The sequence below is a fragment of the Lynx rufus genome, unplaced genomic scaffold (genome assembly GCF_022079265.1).
Source record: "Lynx rufus isolate CCGP_SWC_20201006 ecotype Redwood Valley unplaced genomic scaffold, mLynRuf1.p SCAF_6, whole genome shotgun sequence".
In the NCBI taxonomy this organism is placed as follows: domain Eukaryota; kingdom Metazoa; phylum Chordata; class Mammalia; order Carnivora; family Felidae; genus Lynx; species Lynx rufus.
Window position 1 is genome coordinate 33,306,448 of NW_025814878.1, and position 20,221 is coordinate 33,326,668.

Consider the following 20,221-nt stretch of genomic DNA (forward strand, 5'->3'; position numbering starts at 1 on the left):
GCACAGAGCCCCACATGGGGCTTGAACCACAAACTTTGAGTTCATGACCTGAGCTGAAGTCAGATGCTTAACCGGCTGAACTACCCAGGCTCCCCATGTCTTTCCTTCTAAACTTCACTATACTGATAGCTCAAAATTTGCCATGCAGTAAGTACTTTTATTATGATTCAGTTCTAAGTAATATAAGTTTTAATTTTTATTTCTCTTTTGACATAGGAATTTTTTCAGAATTATGTTTTTAACTTTTAAATATATTGGGTCTTATTAAATTATCTTTTTGTTTTCTCTTTCCAATTAAATTATATTATGTTTAACAAATGTAGTCTTTATGACATTACTCCTTTGAAATCTGTTGTAGTGTGCCGTATCACCTAAAAAATGTACAGTCAATATTTGTAAATTTTCCATATATGTTTAAAGGAATGTGTATACTCTCATTCATAAATATCTACATGTTCTTTAGATCAAACTTGTTCAATATGTAGTGAAAATCTCTTATATTCTTATTATTTTTTGCACAATTTATTACTGAATTGTGTATTAAATATTTTCACTATCATGATGTAGTTGTTAATGTCTCCTATTTAGAGTTGTTACATCCTTCTAGTGAATTTAATCTTTTATCTTGATATAATGGTGTCCTTTATTTTGCCTCAAAAATCTGTTTTCATAAATATTAGTATAGCTATACTACATTTCTTTGGGTTTCTATTTACTCAATATAACTTTTTCCAACTCTGAGTTTCAACCTTTTTCTGTTGTCTCTTGTGAAAAATATATAGCAAGATGGTTTCTTTTTTATAGTCTGAGAACTTATTCCCTTAATATTGACTGCAATTACTCATATGTTTTAATTTCTTTCTTTCTTTTTTTTTTCCTACTTTTTATTTTTTTTTTTTTTTTTTTTTTTTTTTTTTTTTTTTTTTTTTATGAAGTTTATTGACAAATTGGTTTCCATACAACACCCAGTGCTCATCCCAAAAGGTGCCCTCCTCAATACCCATCACCCACCCGCCCCTCCCTCCCACCCCCCATCAACCCTCAGTTTGTTCTCAGTTTTTAACTGTCTCTTATGCTTTGGCTCTCTCCCACTCTAACGTCTTTTTTTTTTTTCTCCCTTCCCCTCCCCCATGGGTTCCTGTTGAGTTTCTCAGGATCCACATAAGAGTGAAACCATATGGTATCTGTCTTTCTCTGTATGGCTTATTTCACTTAGCATCACACTCTCCAGTTCCATCCACGTTGCTACAAAAGGCCATATTTCATTTTTTCTCATTGCCACGTAGTATTCCATTGTGTATATAAACCACAATTTCTTTATCCATTCATCAGTTGATGGACATTTAGGCTCTTTCCATAATTTGGCTATTGTTGAGAGTGCTGCTATGAACATTGGGGTACAAGTGCCCCTATGCATCAGTACTCCTGTATCCCTTGGGTAGATTCCTAGCAGTGCTATTGCTGGGTCATAGGGTAGGTCTATTTTTAATTTTCTGAGGAACCTCCACACTGTTTTCCAGAGCGGCTGCACCAATTTGCATTCCCACCAACAGTGCAAGAGGGTTCCCGTTTCTCCACATCCTCTCCAGCATCTATAGTCTCCTGATTTGTTCATTTTGGCCACTCTGACTGGCGTGAGGTGATACCTGAGTGTGGTTTTGATTTGTATTTCCCTGATAAGGAGCGACGCTGAACATCTTTTCATGTGCCTGTTGGCCATCTGGATGTCTTCTTTAGAGAAGTGTCTATTCATGTTTTCTGCCCATTTCTTCACTGGGTTATTTGTTTTTCGGGTGTGGAGTTTGGTGAGCTCTTTATAGATTTTAGATACTAGCCCTTTGTCCGATATGTCATTTGCAAATATCTTTTCCCATTCCGTTGGTTGTCTTTTAGTTTTGTTGGTTGTTTCCTTTGCTGTGCAGAAGCTTTTTATCTTCATAAGGTCCCAGTAATTCACTTTTGCTTTTAATTCCCTTGCCTTTGGGGATGCGTCGAGTAAGAGATTGCTACGGCTGAGGTCAGAGAGGTCTTTTCCTGCTTTCTCCTCTAAGGTTCTGATGGTTTCCTGTCTCACATTTAGGTCCTTTATCCATTTTGAGTTTATTTTTGTAAATGGTGTGAGAAAGTGGTCTAGTTTCAACCTTCTGCATGTTGCTGTCCAGTTCTCCCAGCACCATTTGTTAAAGAGGCTGTCTTTTTTCCATTGGATGTTCTTTCCTGCTTTGTCAAAGATGAGTTGGCCATATGTTTGTGGGTCTAGTTCTGGGGTTTCTATTCTATTCCATTGGTCTGTGTGTCTGTTTTTGTGCCAATACCATGCTGTCTTGATGATGACAGCTTTGTAGTAGAGGCTGAAGTCTGGGATTGTGATGCCTCCTGCTTTGGTCTTCTTCTTCAAAATTCCTTTGGCTATTCGGGGCCTTTTGTGGTTCCATATGAATTTTAGGATTGCTTGTTCTAGTTTCGAGAAGAATGCTGGTGCAATTTTGATTGGGATTGCATTGAATGTGTAGATAGCTTTGGGTAGTATTGACATTTTGACAATATTTATTTTTCCAATCCATGAGCAGGGAATGTCTTTCCATTTCTTTAAATCTTCTTCAATTACCTTCATAAGCTTTCTATAGTTTTCAGCATACAGATCCTTTACATCTTTGGTTAGATTTATTCCTAGGTATTTTATGCTTTTTGGTGCAATTGTGAATGGGATCAGTTTCTTTATTTGTCTTTCTGTTGCTTCATTGTTAGTGTATAAGAATGCAACTGATTTCTGTACATTGATTTTGTATCCTGCAACTTTGCTGAATTCATGTATCAGTTCTAGCAGACTTTTGGTGGAGTCTATCGGATTTTCCATGTATAGTATCATGTCATCTGCAAAAAGCGAAAGCTTGACTTCATCTTTGCCAATTTTGATGCCTTTGATTTCCTTTTGTTGTCTGATTGCTGATGCTAGAACTTCCAGCACTATGTTAAATAACAACGGTGAGAGTGGGCATCCCTGTCGTGTTCCTGATCTCAGGGAAAAAGCTCTCAGTTTTTCCCCGTTGAGGATGATGTTAGCTGTGGGCTTTTCATAAATGGCTTTTATGATCTTTAAGTATGTTCCTTCTATCCCGACTTTCTCAAGGGTTTTTATTAAGAAAGGGTGCTGGATTTTATCAAAGGCCTTTTCTGCATCGATTGACAGGATCATATGGTTCTTCTCTTTTTTTTTGTTAATGTGATGTATCACGTTGATTGATTTGCGAATGTTGAACCAGCCCTGCATCCCAGGAATGAATCCCACTTGATCATGGTGAATAATTCTTTTTATATGCTGTTGAATTCGATTTGCTAGTATCTTATTGAGAATTTTGGCATCCATATTCATCAGGGATATTGGCCTGTAGTTCTCTTTTTTTACTGGGTCTCTGTCTGGTTTAGGAATCAAAGTAATACTGGCTTCATAGAATGAGTCTGCAAGTTTTCCTTCCCTTTCTATTTCTTGGAATAGCTTGAGAAGGATAGGTATTATCTCTGCTTTAAACGTCTGGTAGAACTCCCCTGGGAAGCCATCTGGTCCTGGACTCTTATTTGTTGGGAGATTTTTGATAACCGATTCAATTTCTTCGCTGGTTATGGGTCTGTTCAAGCTTTCTATTTCCTCCTGATTGAGTTTTGGAAGAGTGTGGGTGTTCAGGAATTTGTCCATTTCTTCCAGGTTGTCCAATTTGTTGGCATATAATTTTTCATAGTATTCCCTGATAATTGTTTGTATCTCTGAGGGATTGGTTGTAATAATTCCATTTTCATTCATGATTTTATCTATTTGGGTCATCTCCCTTTTCTTTTTGAGAAGCCTGGCTAGAGGTTTGTCAATTTTGTTTATTTTTTCAAAAAACCAACTCTTGGTTTCGTTGATCTGCTCTACAGTTTTTTTAGATTCTATATTGTTTATTTCTGCTCTGATCTTTATTATTTCTCTTCTTCTGCTGGGTTTAGGCTGCCTTTGCTGTTCTGCTTCTATTTCCTTTAGGTGTGCTGTTAGATTTTGTATTTGGGATTTTTCTTGTTTCTTGAGATAGGCCTGGATTGCGATGTATTTTCCTCTCAGGACTGCCTTCGCTGCGTCCCAAAGCGTTTGGATTGTTGTATTTTCATTTTCGTTTGTTTCCATATATTTTTTGATTTCTTCTCTAATTGCCTGGTTGACCCACTCATTCGTGAGTAGGGTGTTCTTTAACCTCCATGCTTTTGGAGGTTTTCCAGACTTTTTCCTGTGGTTGACTTCAAGCTTCATAGCATTGTGGTCTGAAAGTATGCATGGTATAATTTCAATTCTTGTAAACTTATGAAGGGCTGATTTGTGACCCAGTATATGATCTATCTTGGAGAATGTTCCATGTGCACTCGAGAAGAAAGTATATTCTGTTGCTTTGGGATGCAGAGTTCTAAATATATCTGTCAAGTCCATCTGATCCAGTGTCTCATTCAGGGCCCTTGTTTCTTTATTGACCGTGTGTCTAGATGATCTATCCATTTCTGTAAGTGGGGTGTTAAAGTCCCCAGCAATTACCACATTCTTATCAATAAGGTTGCTTATGTTTATGAGTAATTGTTTTATATATTTGGGGGCTCCGGTATTCGGCGCATAGACATTTATAATTGTTAGCTCTTCCTGATGGATAGACCCTGTAACTATTATTCCTACTTTTTATTTTTAAAGTAATCTCTACACCCAACATGGAGCCTGAACTCACAACCCTGAGATCAAGAGTCACATGCTCTTGTCGCCAGCCAGGAGACAATTTATGTTGTTTTAATTTATTTCTGCCATCTTATTATATACATTTTATTCTTTCTAATTTTTGTTCTGAATTGTGTATTTCTTTCTATCCCATTTACTTCCTTGTAATTGTTTCATTATAGGCACAATACTTCTAGACTCTTAATGATTATCCTTCATATTTTCACATGTATATTTAAGAAAGTCTAATTAGGTAATACATTCATCCTCCTGCATAATACAGAGAATTTAGAAAGCTTTAACTGATCACCTTTCTACTTTATATACAATTGGGCTCCATTATTTTAGCTCTGTCATATTATTTTTTTAATTAAAAAAAATTTTTAATGTATTTATTTTGAGAGAGAAAGAGACAGAGTGTGAGTGGGGAGGGTCAGAGAGAGAGGGAGACACAGAATCCGAAGTAGGCTCCAGGCTCTGAGCTGTCAGCACATAGCCTGAAGTGGGGCTTGAACTCACAAACTGTGAGATCATGACCTGAGCTGAAGTTGGCCACTTAACCCACTGAGCCACCAAGGGACCCCTGCCATATTATTGTTTTTAAGTTTATTTATTCATTTATTTTGAAAGAGAGAAAGAGAGAGTACAAGCAGGGGAGGGCCAGAGAGAGAGGGAGAGAGAGAATCCAAGCAGGCTCTGCACTGACAGCACGGAGCCTGAGGCAGGGCTTGAACCCGCAATCCATGAGATCATGACCTGAGCCAAAACCAAGAGCTAGACACTTAACCAACTGAGCCACCCAGGCTCCCCTCTGTCATATTATTTAAAAAAAATTTTGTTAAAGTTTATTTATTTTTGAGAGAGACAGAGACAGAGTGTGAGTGGGGGGAGGGGCAGAGAGAGGGAGACACAGAATCTGAAACAGGCTCCAGGCTCTGAGCTGTCAGCACAGAGCCCGATGCAGGGCTCAAACTGACAAACCACAAGATCGTGACCTGAGCCGAAGTCGGATGCTTAACCGACAGAGCCACCGAGGCGCCCCTATTTTTAACTCAGAGATTAAACATTATTATTGTTCTATATCCTTATTTACTTGTTGTGTTTTTCCATTATTATTGTTATGATTATTATTATGATTAAACATTATTTTTCTATATCCTTATTTATTTGTTGTGTTTTTCCATTATTATTATTATGATTATTATTATGATTAAACATTATTTTTCTATATCCTTATTTATTTGTTGTGTTTTCCCATTATTATTATTATTGTTTTGTTTTGCGTCTCAGATCTCACCTCTGCAATCCTGTACAATGTTCAGAAATCCCTTACTCAGTGGTTTCTGAAAGAAAGTTTCTTTTTCAATCCCAGGTTGAAAATTTAATTAAATTTTTTTTTTCAACGTTTATTTATTTTTGGGACAGAGAGAGACAGAGCATGAACAGGGGAGGGGCAGAGAGAGAGGGAGACACAGAATCGGAAACAGGCTCCAGGCTCTGAGCCATCAGCCCAGAGCCTGACGCGGGGCTCGAACTCACGGACCGCAAGATCGTGACCTGGCTGAAGTCGGACGCTCAACCGACTGCGCCACCCAGGCGCCCCCCCAGGTTGAAAATTGATATCTTTCAACATGTTAAAATATTATTTCACTGCCTTATACTTTCTATTGTTGCAATTGAAAAGTTAGCTGTCACACTAATTTTGTTTCTTGGTAAGTCACCTCTATTTTCATTCTGGCTGCTTTTAAAATGATCTCTGTGTCTTTGGTGTTTTGGTCTGCAGTTTCTCAATATTTGTCTACATTTGGATTTAATTATATTTTTATGCTTGGATTTATTATGCTATTCTTTAATCAAGTCCAGACAACACTCAGTCATTAATCATTTTGAATATTAATTCTCCTCTATTCAGAGCACCTGGGTAGCTCCGTCAGTTAAACATTCTACTCTTGGTTTTGGCTCAGGTCATGATCTCACAGTTTGTGAGATTGAGCTCCCACTGTCAGTGTGGAGCCTGCTTGGGATTCTCTCTCTCCCTCTCTCTCTCAAAATAAATAAACTTAAAAAATTCTCCTCTATTCTTTCTGGTATAATTATCCTCACTTACAGACATAGAAACCGAGTCTTGGATTATTTAACTGGCTGAGGTCAGATAGCTAATAACAATGGAGCTGGGATATGAATCCAGATTAAATTCCTTAGCCTGTATTCCTGTATTTTAACACACATACCAAACTGCCTTTAATTTCTCATTTTCTGTCTCTCTGTTCCTGGGACAGTTAAAACGTTACTATCAAAGTGTATTCTGTAAATAATATTAGGGAATATTCAGTGGCAATATAAATTAAAACTAAATTTAATGGATTAACTTCACCTGAAATAAGTGTTGCATAATGTCAATAAGAAGAATTAAAAAAAAGAAAAAAATACATTGATTTTACATCTGCATGAAGCTTCTTCACTTCCTGTGTAGCTAAGAGATTGGTATCTTTTAACCAATCACTTTTCAGAGAAGGAAGTACAGGGGTGCTGTATTCATGAGCTGGGTCAACAGTTTAAAGTATTCACTAAAACAATGAGGAAAATTGGGGCACCGCCTGGCTCAGTAGTTGGAACATCCGACTCTTGATCTTGGGATCATGAGTTCGAGCCCCACTTGGGTGTAAAGATTACTTAAATAGATAAATAAAAACTTAAAAAAACAAGAAAGAAAAATGAGGAAAATTAACACAATCTGACAAGGCTGCAGGAGTTCTCAAGCAATGTGACATTTCAAACAAGTTTAGTAAGGCAAAGGTGGAATTATTCCCAATAACTGTCAAATGAATATAGCAGCCACTCTAAATGCTGGGGCATAAAGTTAATTTGAGAGCAAATGGGATTCATTGGACTGCTTGAATAATTCAATGTCCTGTAGAAAAAAGATTTCCTTTTCTTTTTTACTCCTCATCTATTCAAGGAGTTTTGTTTTCTGACTTATTATTCTTTTTCGTTCTACCTCCCCTATCTCTAACCCACTTTTGCCAAAACACGATCCCACACTAACATACACACATACGCACACACACATTCTAGTTCTGATAACTCACAATAAGATTCTCAATTGATTTCCTCTATTTCATAAGCTAAACTATTCCGCCTCGGTCTGTCATTTTCAACAAAACCAGCAAGAGAAGTTTGAAGTACACAAGATAGTTACTCAGACACAAAGACAATAATTTTGTCTAATATTTGTGTGTTGCCTTTGAGTATTTATTATACCTCTTATTCTATCATCACGATTCCCTATTTGCTGTTACTTAGATTTACTGACTGTTGTGCTGATTTCTGCTTTCTGTATCATTCTGAGAATTCTCGCCTGGTTACGTCTCCTAGGTTATGTCATTTCTTCCAATAAGATCCACTACTTTATTTAATGAGTATTCTTTTTTTTTTTAATGGCATAAGTTACTGCCTTCAAATTTGTGATGCCCTGAAGCTCTTTTTGACTCTCATAGTTTAAAATTCATGACATGTAGTGATCGTGTTATGTTTTCTACATGTGGATGACTGGTGATTCAGCCATAATCTCACTCATTTGCCAACCTCTAGTTTTTTCTTTTTTTCCCTTTAAGTCAGCCAGCGTACTGGAACCAGTGATCTTTCTAAAGCACAGATCTAATCATGTTATTACTGTCTTTGTGAAAAAAACAAAACAAAACAAAAACCCTCCGTAACTTAGGGGCATTTCTCAAAATTTATTCTGCTTGATACCATATACATTGTTCCTAAATAAATATAAACAAATAAGTCAACATTAAAGAAATGACTCCAAAATTAAGCATATTGCTGGGAAATCTGCATATTATAATTCTCTCTTAGAGTTTTATAGTGCTGTGATGATTCCTGCAGGTTTTTTTAAAATTTTTATTTATTTTTGAGAGAGAGAGAGAGAGTGCTAACAGGGGAGGTGCAGAGAGAGGGAGCCGCAGAATCTGAAGCAGGCTCCAGACTCTGAGCTGTCAGCACAGAGCCCGATGCGGGGCTGGAACTCACAGACCAGACCATGAGATCATGACCTGAGCTGAAGTCAGATGCTTAACAGATGGAGCCACCCAGGTGTCCCCATTCCTGCAGTTTTAGCTGATTAATTTGGTTTAGCTCAGCATTTCCCAAACTTGACACCACAAGCTCCTCCACCCCTTACACATACATATTTTGGGGGGTGATGAGGGAAAACATTTAGTAAAATATCATGGAACTCTATTCTTCCATGATGACTTCTGCAGGACACAGAAGGCCCTCCCTGCTATGGCCAGACCCACCTCTCTTCATGTATGACCCGCCACCAGCCAATTACTCACTTGCCATCTGGGTGCATTTGTAACTTCTTGCAGCTTCCCCAATGACTCAGCGTTTCCACAATTTTGTATCTTTAGTTGTACTTTTATCTGTGTTGGGAAAGTCCTTTGTCCTGTTGCCCACCAAACTAATGTCTCATAATTCTTTAGGATTCTGGTTTTTTTTTTAATTGTTTCTTTTGTGAAGCTTTCCTTAACTCTTCATATCATGAAATTTATTGATATAAAATGAAATTCCCCAAAATGTTGTATGAGATATGATTCTGATTGGTACTGAAATTGAAATTTTCTTTTCTTTCTTTCCTTCTTTCTTTCTTTCTTTCTTCTTTCTTTCTTTCGTTACAAAATGTTAACTTATTCTTGAGAGAGAGAGCAAGCAGGTGAGCAGGGGACGGGCAGAGAGAGAGAGAGGATCTGAAGCAGGCTCTGAGCTGTCAGTGCAGAGCCCGATGTGGGGCTCAAACCCAAGAACTGTGAGATCATGACCTGAGCCAAAGTCAGACACTTAACCCACTGAGCCACTCAGGCGCCCCCTGAAATTGAATTTTCTATGTAATTATTATAAGTTTAACATAGTTATATATGTTAAAAACCTACTGATTTTCCATTTATGACTAATAGAAAACTGGTTTGGGAGATGAGTTTTTCTTTACATAAAAATATTAACTAAATAACTGCTTTTTGGATATGGAAAAATAGCATGTAAATGACGATACTTTGAGGAAATACTGATCAAAATCTGCTTACCACCTACTGATCCAAAATTGCAGTGTGCAATATGAGCACCAGAGGGCTCCAAATCATAAGCACTTTAAAACCTAAGCAAGTAAAAGATGACCTCATCTCAATGGTAAATCCAGTGGGGATAATAGCTATCATTTTTTGATTATCTAGTTTGTTTTAAGCATTTTGGCTAGGCAATTTACATACATAAAGTCATGTATTCCTCACGACATCCCTTAAAATGAGCTATTATTATCTCCATTTTATGGATAAGATTAATTTGCATGACAATGTTTTATTTTTTTGTTTTGATCGGATCTTTGGAATTTAACATTGTTTCATGTGCTATGCTAAGGCTTTGGTATAGATCATCCCGGTTATGGTTTTCAATAACCCTGTGAATTAGGTTATATTGCATTCCTTGTTTGCAGATGAAGAAACTGAGGCTTAGAGAGATTAATTTTGCCCAAGATTACATAGTAAGGCAGTTACTGCTAGAGATAAGTCTGTCTAAAACCACAGCCTCCAATTTTACTAAGTCAAACAACTTCTCAAAGATCTCAGAATAAATTCTTTCACCTCTTCCTTCTTTTCTTCATATGCACTGAATATGTAACATTTAACATTAATTATGTATGATGTATAGTAGTGTGGTAAAAGCAATCATCTACATCAGCCATAATGATGCTGATACAAGTATTGGAAGTTTATCACGATTTCTTCCTTTTATCATTCATGTGCTTATAGCTGGTGAGAAAAAAATTCCATACATACGTGTATTCATCAGAAAAAAAAGAGAGAAGCAAGAGAATGAGCCACTAGACTTAAGCAAATTCATCATTGTCCAGTAGATGTTTATTTCATGATAAAATGAAATGACTAGTTACGAGGTTAGAAAAAATTCAGACCTAAAGCTATTGTTGCCTGCATGGCTCTGGGTTATTCTAGAAATGCAAGGATTAAATATCTGTGTATCAGGACCAAGAAATTGAGTGCTCTATTAAAAAAATAAAGAGAGAGAGAGAGAGAGAGAGAACCAAAGAGAGATTCCAGGGTAATAGCTATAATTATTATGCCTTTAATAACTATGTCTTTTTTTTTTAATTTTTTTTTCAACGTTTTTTAGTTATTTTTTGGGACAGAGAGAGACAGAGCATGAACGGGGGAGGGGCAGAGAGAGAGGGAGACACAGAATCGGAAACAGGCTCCAGGCTCCGAGCCATCAGCCCAGAGCCTGACGCGGGGCTCGAACTCACGGACCGCGAGATCGTGACCTGGCTGAAGTCGGACGCTTAACCGACTGCGCCACCCAGGCGCCCCAATAACTATGTCTTAATTCAGCTAATATTTATGCTGAGAACATTTCACTAGAGCCTAGAGTGTTTGCCACAGAAACTTCCATTCTATTTTACATTACAGAATAATACCATGAAAGAAATTTAAAATTTAAAATTTAAAATTTAAAATGTAATAGTAGTCCTATGTTAGAATATTTACTTTACTAATAAATCACCTGGAAAAACAGAATATCCTTGGTTCCTGACAGCAAAGATAATTATAGAACCAAAGCATTAGCCTTTGCAGAACTTTCTCCCATTTGTGTGTTCTGGCCTCTAGACAAATATTTCCCTGTGACAAGCATTTCTACCTTTGGCTATCAGATTGTCCTTTAAATTGTTTGAAGCATGTGGATCCTAAGTTATAAGTAGGATCCTGCAAATTATAAGAAGTTATAAACGATATGAAGAGTTCAGTAGTTTGAATTTAGGCCCCAAATAGTTATGTCTGAACTGTAAAAGCACACATGTTTTGTGTTTCCAGTTTTATTGAGATATAGTCGACATAACGGCATTGTATGAGTTTAAGGTGTACAGCATAATGATTTGAGTTCATGCATTATGAAATGATTACCATAAGTTTAGTTAACATCTATCATCTCATATAGATACTCCCCACGCCCATAAAAAAAATAAATAAAAATATGTTTTTTTCCCTTGTGATAAGAACTCAGGATTTTCAAATATATCATACAGTGGTGTTACCTATAGCTATAATGCTGCACATTACATCCCTAGGACTTATTTATTTTATAAGCAGAGGTTTGTAGCTTTTGATCACCTTCATCTAACCATTAATCTCATCTCCTTTTCTATGATTTGCTTGTTATTTTACATTCTGCATAAAAGTGAGAGTATATAGTATTTGTCTTTCTCTGTCTGACTTATTTCATTTAGTTCTAACCAACTAACCCTAAGTTCACAGGGTCCATCCATGTTGTCACAAATGGCAGGATTTCCTTCTTTTTTATAGTTGAATAATTTTCCATTGTACATACCTATCACAACTTTATCCATCCACCTGTCAATAGGCGCTTGGTTGCTTCCATGTCTTGGCTATTGTAAATAATGGTGCTAGAAACATGAGGGTGCAGAGATCTCTTTGATGTAGTGATTTTGTTTCCTTTGGATATATACCCTGATCCCAGAAGTGGAGTTACTGGATCATAGGGTAATTCTATTTTTACTTCCTTAAGGAACCTCCATACTGTTTTCCACAGTGGCTGAACCAATTTACAATCCTACCAACAGCTCACAAGAATTCCTGTTTCTATACATTTTCACTAAAACTTGTTATTTCTTATCTGTTTGATAATAAACATTCTAATAGGCATGAGGTGATTTCTCATTTGGTTTTGATTTGCATTTCTCTAATGACACACTTGTTTTTTAATGAGGAACTTTGCAAGGTTTGGAAGGCTAGCTGTATTGTGCGGGCCCCATCCTTGAAGGTCTGGTAAATTTCATGAGTCCAGCAGTCAGGAGGTAGCAGACTGTATCTCAGGCCTTTTCCAGGGCTGCCTGGGGCCTAAGGCCTGCTTTCAGGCTCCTGAAGTGCTATCCCTCCCCTGATTGTCAATGCATATTTGGAACTGGAGTAGTTTATTGGTGTGGGAAAGGCTGCCATAACAAAGAACCACAGATTGGTTCAAACAATAGAAATCAATTTTCCTCACAGTTATGGAGGCCAGAAGTCTGAGATGAAATTGTCGGCAGGATTGATTTCTGTTGAGGAGTCTCTTCTTGGCTTGTAGAGTGTGACTTCTTCTCCCTGGGCCTTCACATGGTCTTCCCTCTGTGCAGTCTGTGTCCCAATCTCAGCTACTTACAGGGCACTTATAAAGACAGCCATATTGAATTGGGGCCCACCTTGTTTTAACTTACTAATCAAAGGCCCTGTCTCCAAATACAGTCATATTCTGAGGTACTAGGTGTTAGGATTTCAACATATGAATTTTGGGGGAAAAGAATTTACCCCATAATAAGTGGTAAGAATCATAATATGACTGCTATCTGAGCTAGTGCTCTTTTTCCCTTCCCTATTTAATCTGTTGGTTGGTAGGTGGTGGAATTAACATTTTACTCATATTTTTAAATTATGTTTCTTCAGAGAAATGCTCTTGTGGCTAGTTTCTATTATAGAACCAAGAAATTATTATTTTTTAAAATTTAATTTTCTTTTATTATTTTACCAAAATATAATTTAGTACTAAGTTAAAACTTTCTCATGTGAATCTATGTGTAATGCACACACATGCACACACACACAAAGTAGTGGTGTACTGTTAAACCAGCTCTCTGCACCACCTACCCCACTAAAAAAAATGCTCTGGTTTGCAAAGTTTGCCAATTTCTGTAGTATAAACACTCCCATCTTTGCTGATTTCAAACTACCAACTTTATGTTACTGAACACGGAGGTTAGAAGAGATTAACATAATTGACTCTCCCAAGGTGACAGAAGTCAGCTCCAGGATGTGCATGCACACACACACACACACACACACACGTGTGTGTGTGTTGGAGGCTAGTGTGTGTGTGTGTGTGTGTGTGTGTGTGTGTGTGTGTGTTTTGGAGGCTAGTATAGTTTTCCTTACCTAAAATGTCTAAGAAATTGTCTTCTTACTCTTCTTTGTTGGTATGTTTCATCCCCACAACTGCGTATTGACGCCTCTCATGTTCCCACATCTCCTCAACCCATCAGTTCACCAGCACTGCCCAGAGGCAATCAGCTGCTGGCAAATGTAACCTGACTGTCATCGTGGGAGTTCTCTGCCTCTACTACGCTGGATGCTCTGTGGAGATTCCTGAGCACTTGAGATTCACGTGCAAGCCTGAAAGGGTGAGGGCGTTATTGTCCCAGAGAGCAAACCTTAACCAATGGGAAGAAGGGCAGGCAAGTAAAGATCTCTTCTGTCTTCGGGTGGGCAATTCTGAGGCTCACTGTCCATGGCCCTTCAAGGGTCCTGTGGGATTGAGCACAGTGCCCACAGAGCCAACCACCTTGACAGTGCATCGTGGATGGATAAGCTTTCCTTTCTTCGCTGTGTTATCCTCCCAGTCATTCACTTCTGTTTCTTGAATTTACATCCCCGAGGAAACTATCACCTTCAAACAAGATCTACTCTTGGGCTCTGCTTTTTTTCAAGGTACAGCCTGAGAGACTAGGCTTCTTGCTGAGGCTATATGATGATGATGATTTGATGAACTGTAATTACTACCAGCAACACTAAGTTATTAGTTAAATCTTTGTCTACAAACTATTTAATTTGCTTTCTTTTTAGTTTAACAGCAAATGAAGATTATTTGGTTTAGATTATAACTTCTAATAAAGAAAAGGTGATTATGTGATACTATCCAAGTGGATCCTGTAAAAAGGAGAAAATACTTGTGATACAAAGTATATAAAATCAATTGCCTTGGGTTTCTTCTATTTAAGGTTTATATAACAGCAAACTATTGAAGACAAAGATATGCTTGTAAAATAATCAATGTATCTCTCTCACCCACATCCACAAAACATGAGTTCCCATTGTCATTATTTCCCATGGAAATAATACATTTAAGAATATACAAAATTCTTAAACAGTGTTTTAAGTGGTTATGGAAATAATTGTCATAATATTATAATATCAAAATATTTTGATTAAGCTGATTGTCATATCTGTAAGAAAAAAGAAAACATAATAATGAACTTAGAAGATAGTTTTAACCCATAGTCATTCTGGGTTATAGATTGGGTTATACAAGTTTTTACTTAGGCTTGAACTATTTAAGTAAGACAATTATTTCTAATTAATGTATTTTTTGTGTTTTTCTTCTCTGCCAGGAATCAAAAACTTGTTACTGAAACACATGAATTCAAATGAAATAAAAAAGAAATACTTCAACTACACAAAATAAAAAAGACAAATATAAGATGCAAATCTTTAAACCTTTCCTGGAAAATACCCAAATACATAACCAGATGAGTAATACTATATTTAAGTAGTAACAGAAAAGTAATTTTAATTTTTCCCAACTTTAAAACATAGAATTTGAGGCAAAAGAAAGACATTTCTTTTTTATGGGTATATGTAAATTAAAAACACTTTTTAACAGTTTTATTGACACACAATTAACATTAAACTTTTTTTTTAAATTTTTAATGTTTATTTATTTTGAAGGAGAGAGAGACAGAGTGCGAGCACGGGAGGGGCAGAAAGAAAGGGAAACACAGTGTCTGAAGCAGGCTCCAGGCTCCTAGCTGTCAGCACAGAGCCCAACGTGGGGCCCAAACCCACAAGCCGTGAGATCATGACCTGAACGGAAGCCAGAGGCCCAATTGACTGAGCCACCCAAGGCGCCCCGACATTAAACTTTTATATTTAAATTTAAAATATACATGTGAATGAGGTTCCATGTATGTATAAATTATTACCACCACCAGGTTAATTAACATTTTCCAAAAAGTTTTATCATGTTCCTTTGCAATCTCTTCTCTGGAATTCCAAGTACACATGCATGAGAACTTTTATACTGCCCTACAGATCCTTAAGCTTCTATTTATATTTCTTCAATCTTTTTTCTTTCTGTTCTTCAGAGAAAATAATTATTTATCTTCAAATTTACTGACCCTTTGCTATTTCCATTATAGTGTTGAACCCATCCAGTGAATTTTTCCAGGTATTGCCTTTATCAATGTTAAAATTTTCATTTGGTTCTATTTTTCTAAACATTTCTATTTCTCTACTGAGATTTTTCTCTTTTCATTCATTTCCCCTTTTCCAGCTTCCTCCCTTCCATGGCTCCCCTGTTCTTCTGTCTTCTTTCTGTAGTTCTGAAGGCAGGTAAAGATGGCAGAGGGATCCATTGGAATTTCAGTTGCTGCCCTCTACAAGTGTGCCTTTGGGGCAAAATCATTACAGGACAAAAACTGAGACCCTTTCCACCGGGAGGATTGCATCTCCACATTTGACTCCCCACTACATTCTGCTGGGTCCTGTTTATTCTCAGCCTTTTCAGGTAGTCTTTTTTTTTTTTTTTTTTTTAAATGGTGCTCCATGGGGAAGAATAGACTGTAGGGGATTTACACCACCATGGCAGAGCCTCTACTCCTCAGAACATTTATTTTTGTTTCGTTTCATTTCTGTTTTCACTGAAGTAGATGAAATAAAAGTATTATGCAAAGAGCTAGAATTTTATAATAAAATATGACTCCCTGAAGCTTTAAGCACATTTATTCAGCCTCAAAACAGTTTTTGGTTAAAGGTTTGAGGGCTTTGGGATTTTATTTAAGAGTAATAGCACTGAGTTAAGTTGAAATGGCCATCTAGAAATAGGTTTCAGATGGTCATTTTGTTGATACTTCTCAGTTCTGCTGGACACATATAAGCAATAAGAATAGAGTTCTTAGGGGCTCTTAACAAAGATACGAAACATATTTAAAGCTGTTTCCTAATGACCTGATAATTTTTTAGCAACAATGTGTGAAGTGTTCCAAAAGAAACCTCTTACTGCCTCCAGTGGCCTTACAAAATCTGATTCTATTTTCTACTTTCATAATTATTAATTAGCCTAATACAGAGCAAAGTTTAAATACCAAGTAATGGAAGGTGAGAACAACTGGATCAATCCTTTTTTTTAAGTTTATTTATTTATTTACTTTTGGAATCTCTACACTCAACATGGGCTCGAACTCACGACCCCAAGGTCAAGAGTTTCATGCTCTTCTGAGACAATAAGGCACCCCTCAATCCTTTTAAAAATATTTTTCATCGCACAAAATGCCGTCAGTATTTATCTGTGTAATGGCTATTTAGTAAATAGTCATTATGAAGCAACTCCAAGAATACTGGAATGATTCTGGGTGCCTCTGGTGGTCACAGGAAATTTTACAGTGATGTGTGGTGTTCAGTTCACAGATTTCCTTGGAGTAGGACTGAATGGTCCTAGCAAAGAGCTAGCAACATGACTCCAAAAGTTCTTTGAGCAGCCTTTATTCTGTTGCTCAGGATTCGGCTTCTGCCTCCTGGAGTTAATTGCAGCCGCCAGCTTTTCCTGCAGGGCCAGCTGCTTTTTATGGTCAGAGGAGATAAACAGAGGCTCAATAGGGGATCTATTTCTGGCCCTTGAAAGGGCCTCTGTGCCGCTGGGTAAGGGGGAAATCATCCAGCCTCCTCCATGGAATGCCTGGATGATTTCTTGGGGCTGTCCTCCTCATACTAGCACTTCCTGTACCCCATTTAAATAGAAGATCAGCTATGAGAAGAGAAACTAGCCTTAAAACATCTTAAAGTCTGCAATCATGTGTAACTTGGCAAACTAAAATTGTAATTTGGCCGGCCAGAATGTGTGAATTTAATGTTGAATTACTGGCCAGGATAAGAAGCGTATTAATTTAGGGTCACAATTACAACTCGGTGATTGTTAATATTCTCTGGGTCAAGAGTGATTTGCTTGAGGGAAGGGAGAAGGGAGTTTCCACTCATTGAATACTATCCACACTGAGTATCCACAGTATATTTATTCCCATTGTGCAGTTGTTAAAGCAAAGTTTAACTTGATAAAATCGTGGAGGATTTTAACTGCTGTAGTTTGATTTTATTACCTATTACTGTTCACATAATATGTCACTATGTTAGAGATCTGATTCCCCATATTCAAGGAAGGGAACTTGGCTATTGAGAGGCTGAACCCCTGGTCCAAGGCCATAGCACCCACAAACAGGGAACAGAATCCGGGCCTCTTTACACTACAAAGACCATCGTATTTATGTGATTTGAGTCTCTTGGCTAGAAATGCAAGTCAAGAACAAAATCCCTAGTTGTGATAGTAGTATTAAGGAAAAATATCTTCTCGTTTAAAACGGTTTTTATTTCTGCAAAGAAACAGCTGTAGATCAATAAATTATACATCTTTTAGATATTTTTCACTATTATTAATTGATTATACAAACATGCATATTGTAAAAGGAGACAGAAGCATTTGAGCCCAGCTTGAGGAAATAAATGTGCCACTGAAGTGATTTTCCAATGAGATGAGGTCTCCTGTGTTGCTATTTAACTATTTAGACTCATTTAAATTAGTTAGGATCGCCTTCACAAATAGAAGGGTACAACACATGTGGACACAGGCTCTGAAAGCTTAGGTGACTATCCAGTTTTAATGTAAAACGTTGCGGCCATTGTACTGCAACAAGCAATCACACATTTTCTAGAAGAAAAATAGCGCTTGTGTCAAATATATTGTTCATCTTAGAGAAGAATTCCCCTGCATCCTAGAACCAGGTTTTTCTGGGGAAGAGACTGGAGTGGGCTTTCCCAATGGAAGCGTGGGGTACTCCGTAGATTGTGCTGTGAACTAGCTTAGGTCCTATCATCAGGTTGACCAGAAACTTTCAGGTTTCCAGAGAATTCCATATAGGAAAAAGGGGAAAGTGTTCTGGCATTCCTTCAAAAATATTTGTTGAGCCATTGCTCTTTCTGTATCAGAGAGTATACTAGTTACTGAGGTACCACACACCGGGCATTTTAATCCCACAACAACCCTTCCAGGTAAGCATATTCTAATTTTACAGATAAGGAATTTGAGGTGCAAAGAGGTTAACTAACTTGTCTTAGTTCCCAGAGCTAAAAAGCAGAGGCTAAATTTGAAACTTGTCTGTCTGGGTCCAATATCCATCTATGTTCTTTCTACCACCTACAGTGGTGGTCAAGAAAGTGACACGTTGTCATCATGTTGCGCTAATTTTATTTCATGTTGGAATAGGGCCCATATGATTTCATTTTACCTTGATTATCTCATTAAAGGCCCTATCTCCTAATATCCACTCATTCTGAGGCTCTGGGGGTTAGGACTTCAACATGTGAATTCTGGGGGGGCACAATTTGGCCCATGAAAAAGTCATACTACACAAGAGTAGGCTGTAAATCCAATGACTGATGTGAAGTGAAGATACCACAGGTAAAGGAATGTCGAAGATTGCTGGCGACCACCAGACACTAGGGAGAGGCCTCCAGAAGGAACCAACCCTGCTGACGCTTTAGTTTTGAACTTCGGTCTCCAGAAATGTGAGAAAATATATTCCTGTTGTTTTTTATCATAAATCTTTATTTTTTATTTATTTTTATTTTTTAATTTTTAAAATATTTATTTATTTATTTATTTATTTATTTGAGAGACAGAGACAGCACAAGTGGGGAAGGCGCAGAGAGAGAGGAAGACAGAGAATCCCAACCAGGCTCCACACTGTCAGCACAGAGCCCAATGTGGGGTTCAAACTCACGAAACTGTGAGACCACGACCTGAGCCAAAACCAAGAGTTGGATGCTTAAGCGACTGAGCCACCCAGGTGCCCCTACATTTCTGTTGTTTTAAGCCATCCAGCTTGTGGTGTTTTATTATGGTAGCCCTGGGAAAGCAACACAAATGCCTTGCTCAGTAGTGATTTGCAGAGAATGCTCAGCAGAGGAGGCTTTGGTGATGTGGCCCATGTAGTATAGCCTGGATGGTATTCTGTAGGAGAGGTTGCTGAGCCTGAGGACCACAGAGGAGGAGGAGTTTGGTAGATCAGGGGAAGCTAGGGGACTATCCTGTGTGAAGGCAGAGAGGCCTGGCATGGCCATTCTGGGTTGGAGAAATGCTGGAACTGAGTGATTTGAACAAACTTTAAAACAGGTTGCATAGATCTAAATTTAATTGCTGAAAGAGACCTTAGAGATTGGCATGCACTCCTTATTTAGCCTGAAGTCTGGGAAGATATGTGGCTAACCTAATATCACAAACCAAATTAGTCAGAGAATTCAGGATAGGAATCCATTGTTGAAACCTTTGCCTGGCACTTCCTCTACTAGACCAGTGTTAGAGCCTTGCACTAGCCGTACAGTGTATTTTTATACCACAGCAGGGGACTCAATACATATTTACTAAAAAAATAATTAGCTGAATAAATAATACTGAATGGATTTTCAATGAATGAATAAGTCAGAGAGAAAGTAACTGGCATTATACTGTGTGCTTGCAGATGCACGTCTCATGCAGAATGCTCAGACTGACCTTTGGTTTTCTGTGAGCTTTCCTCAAAACATGCCATAGCAACATGACAGACACAGT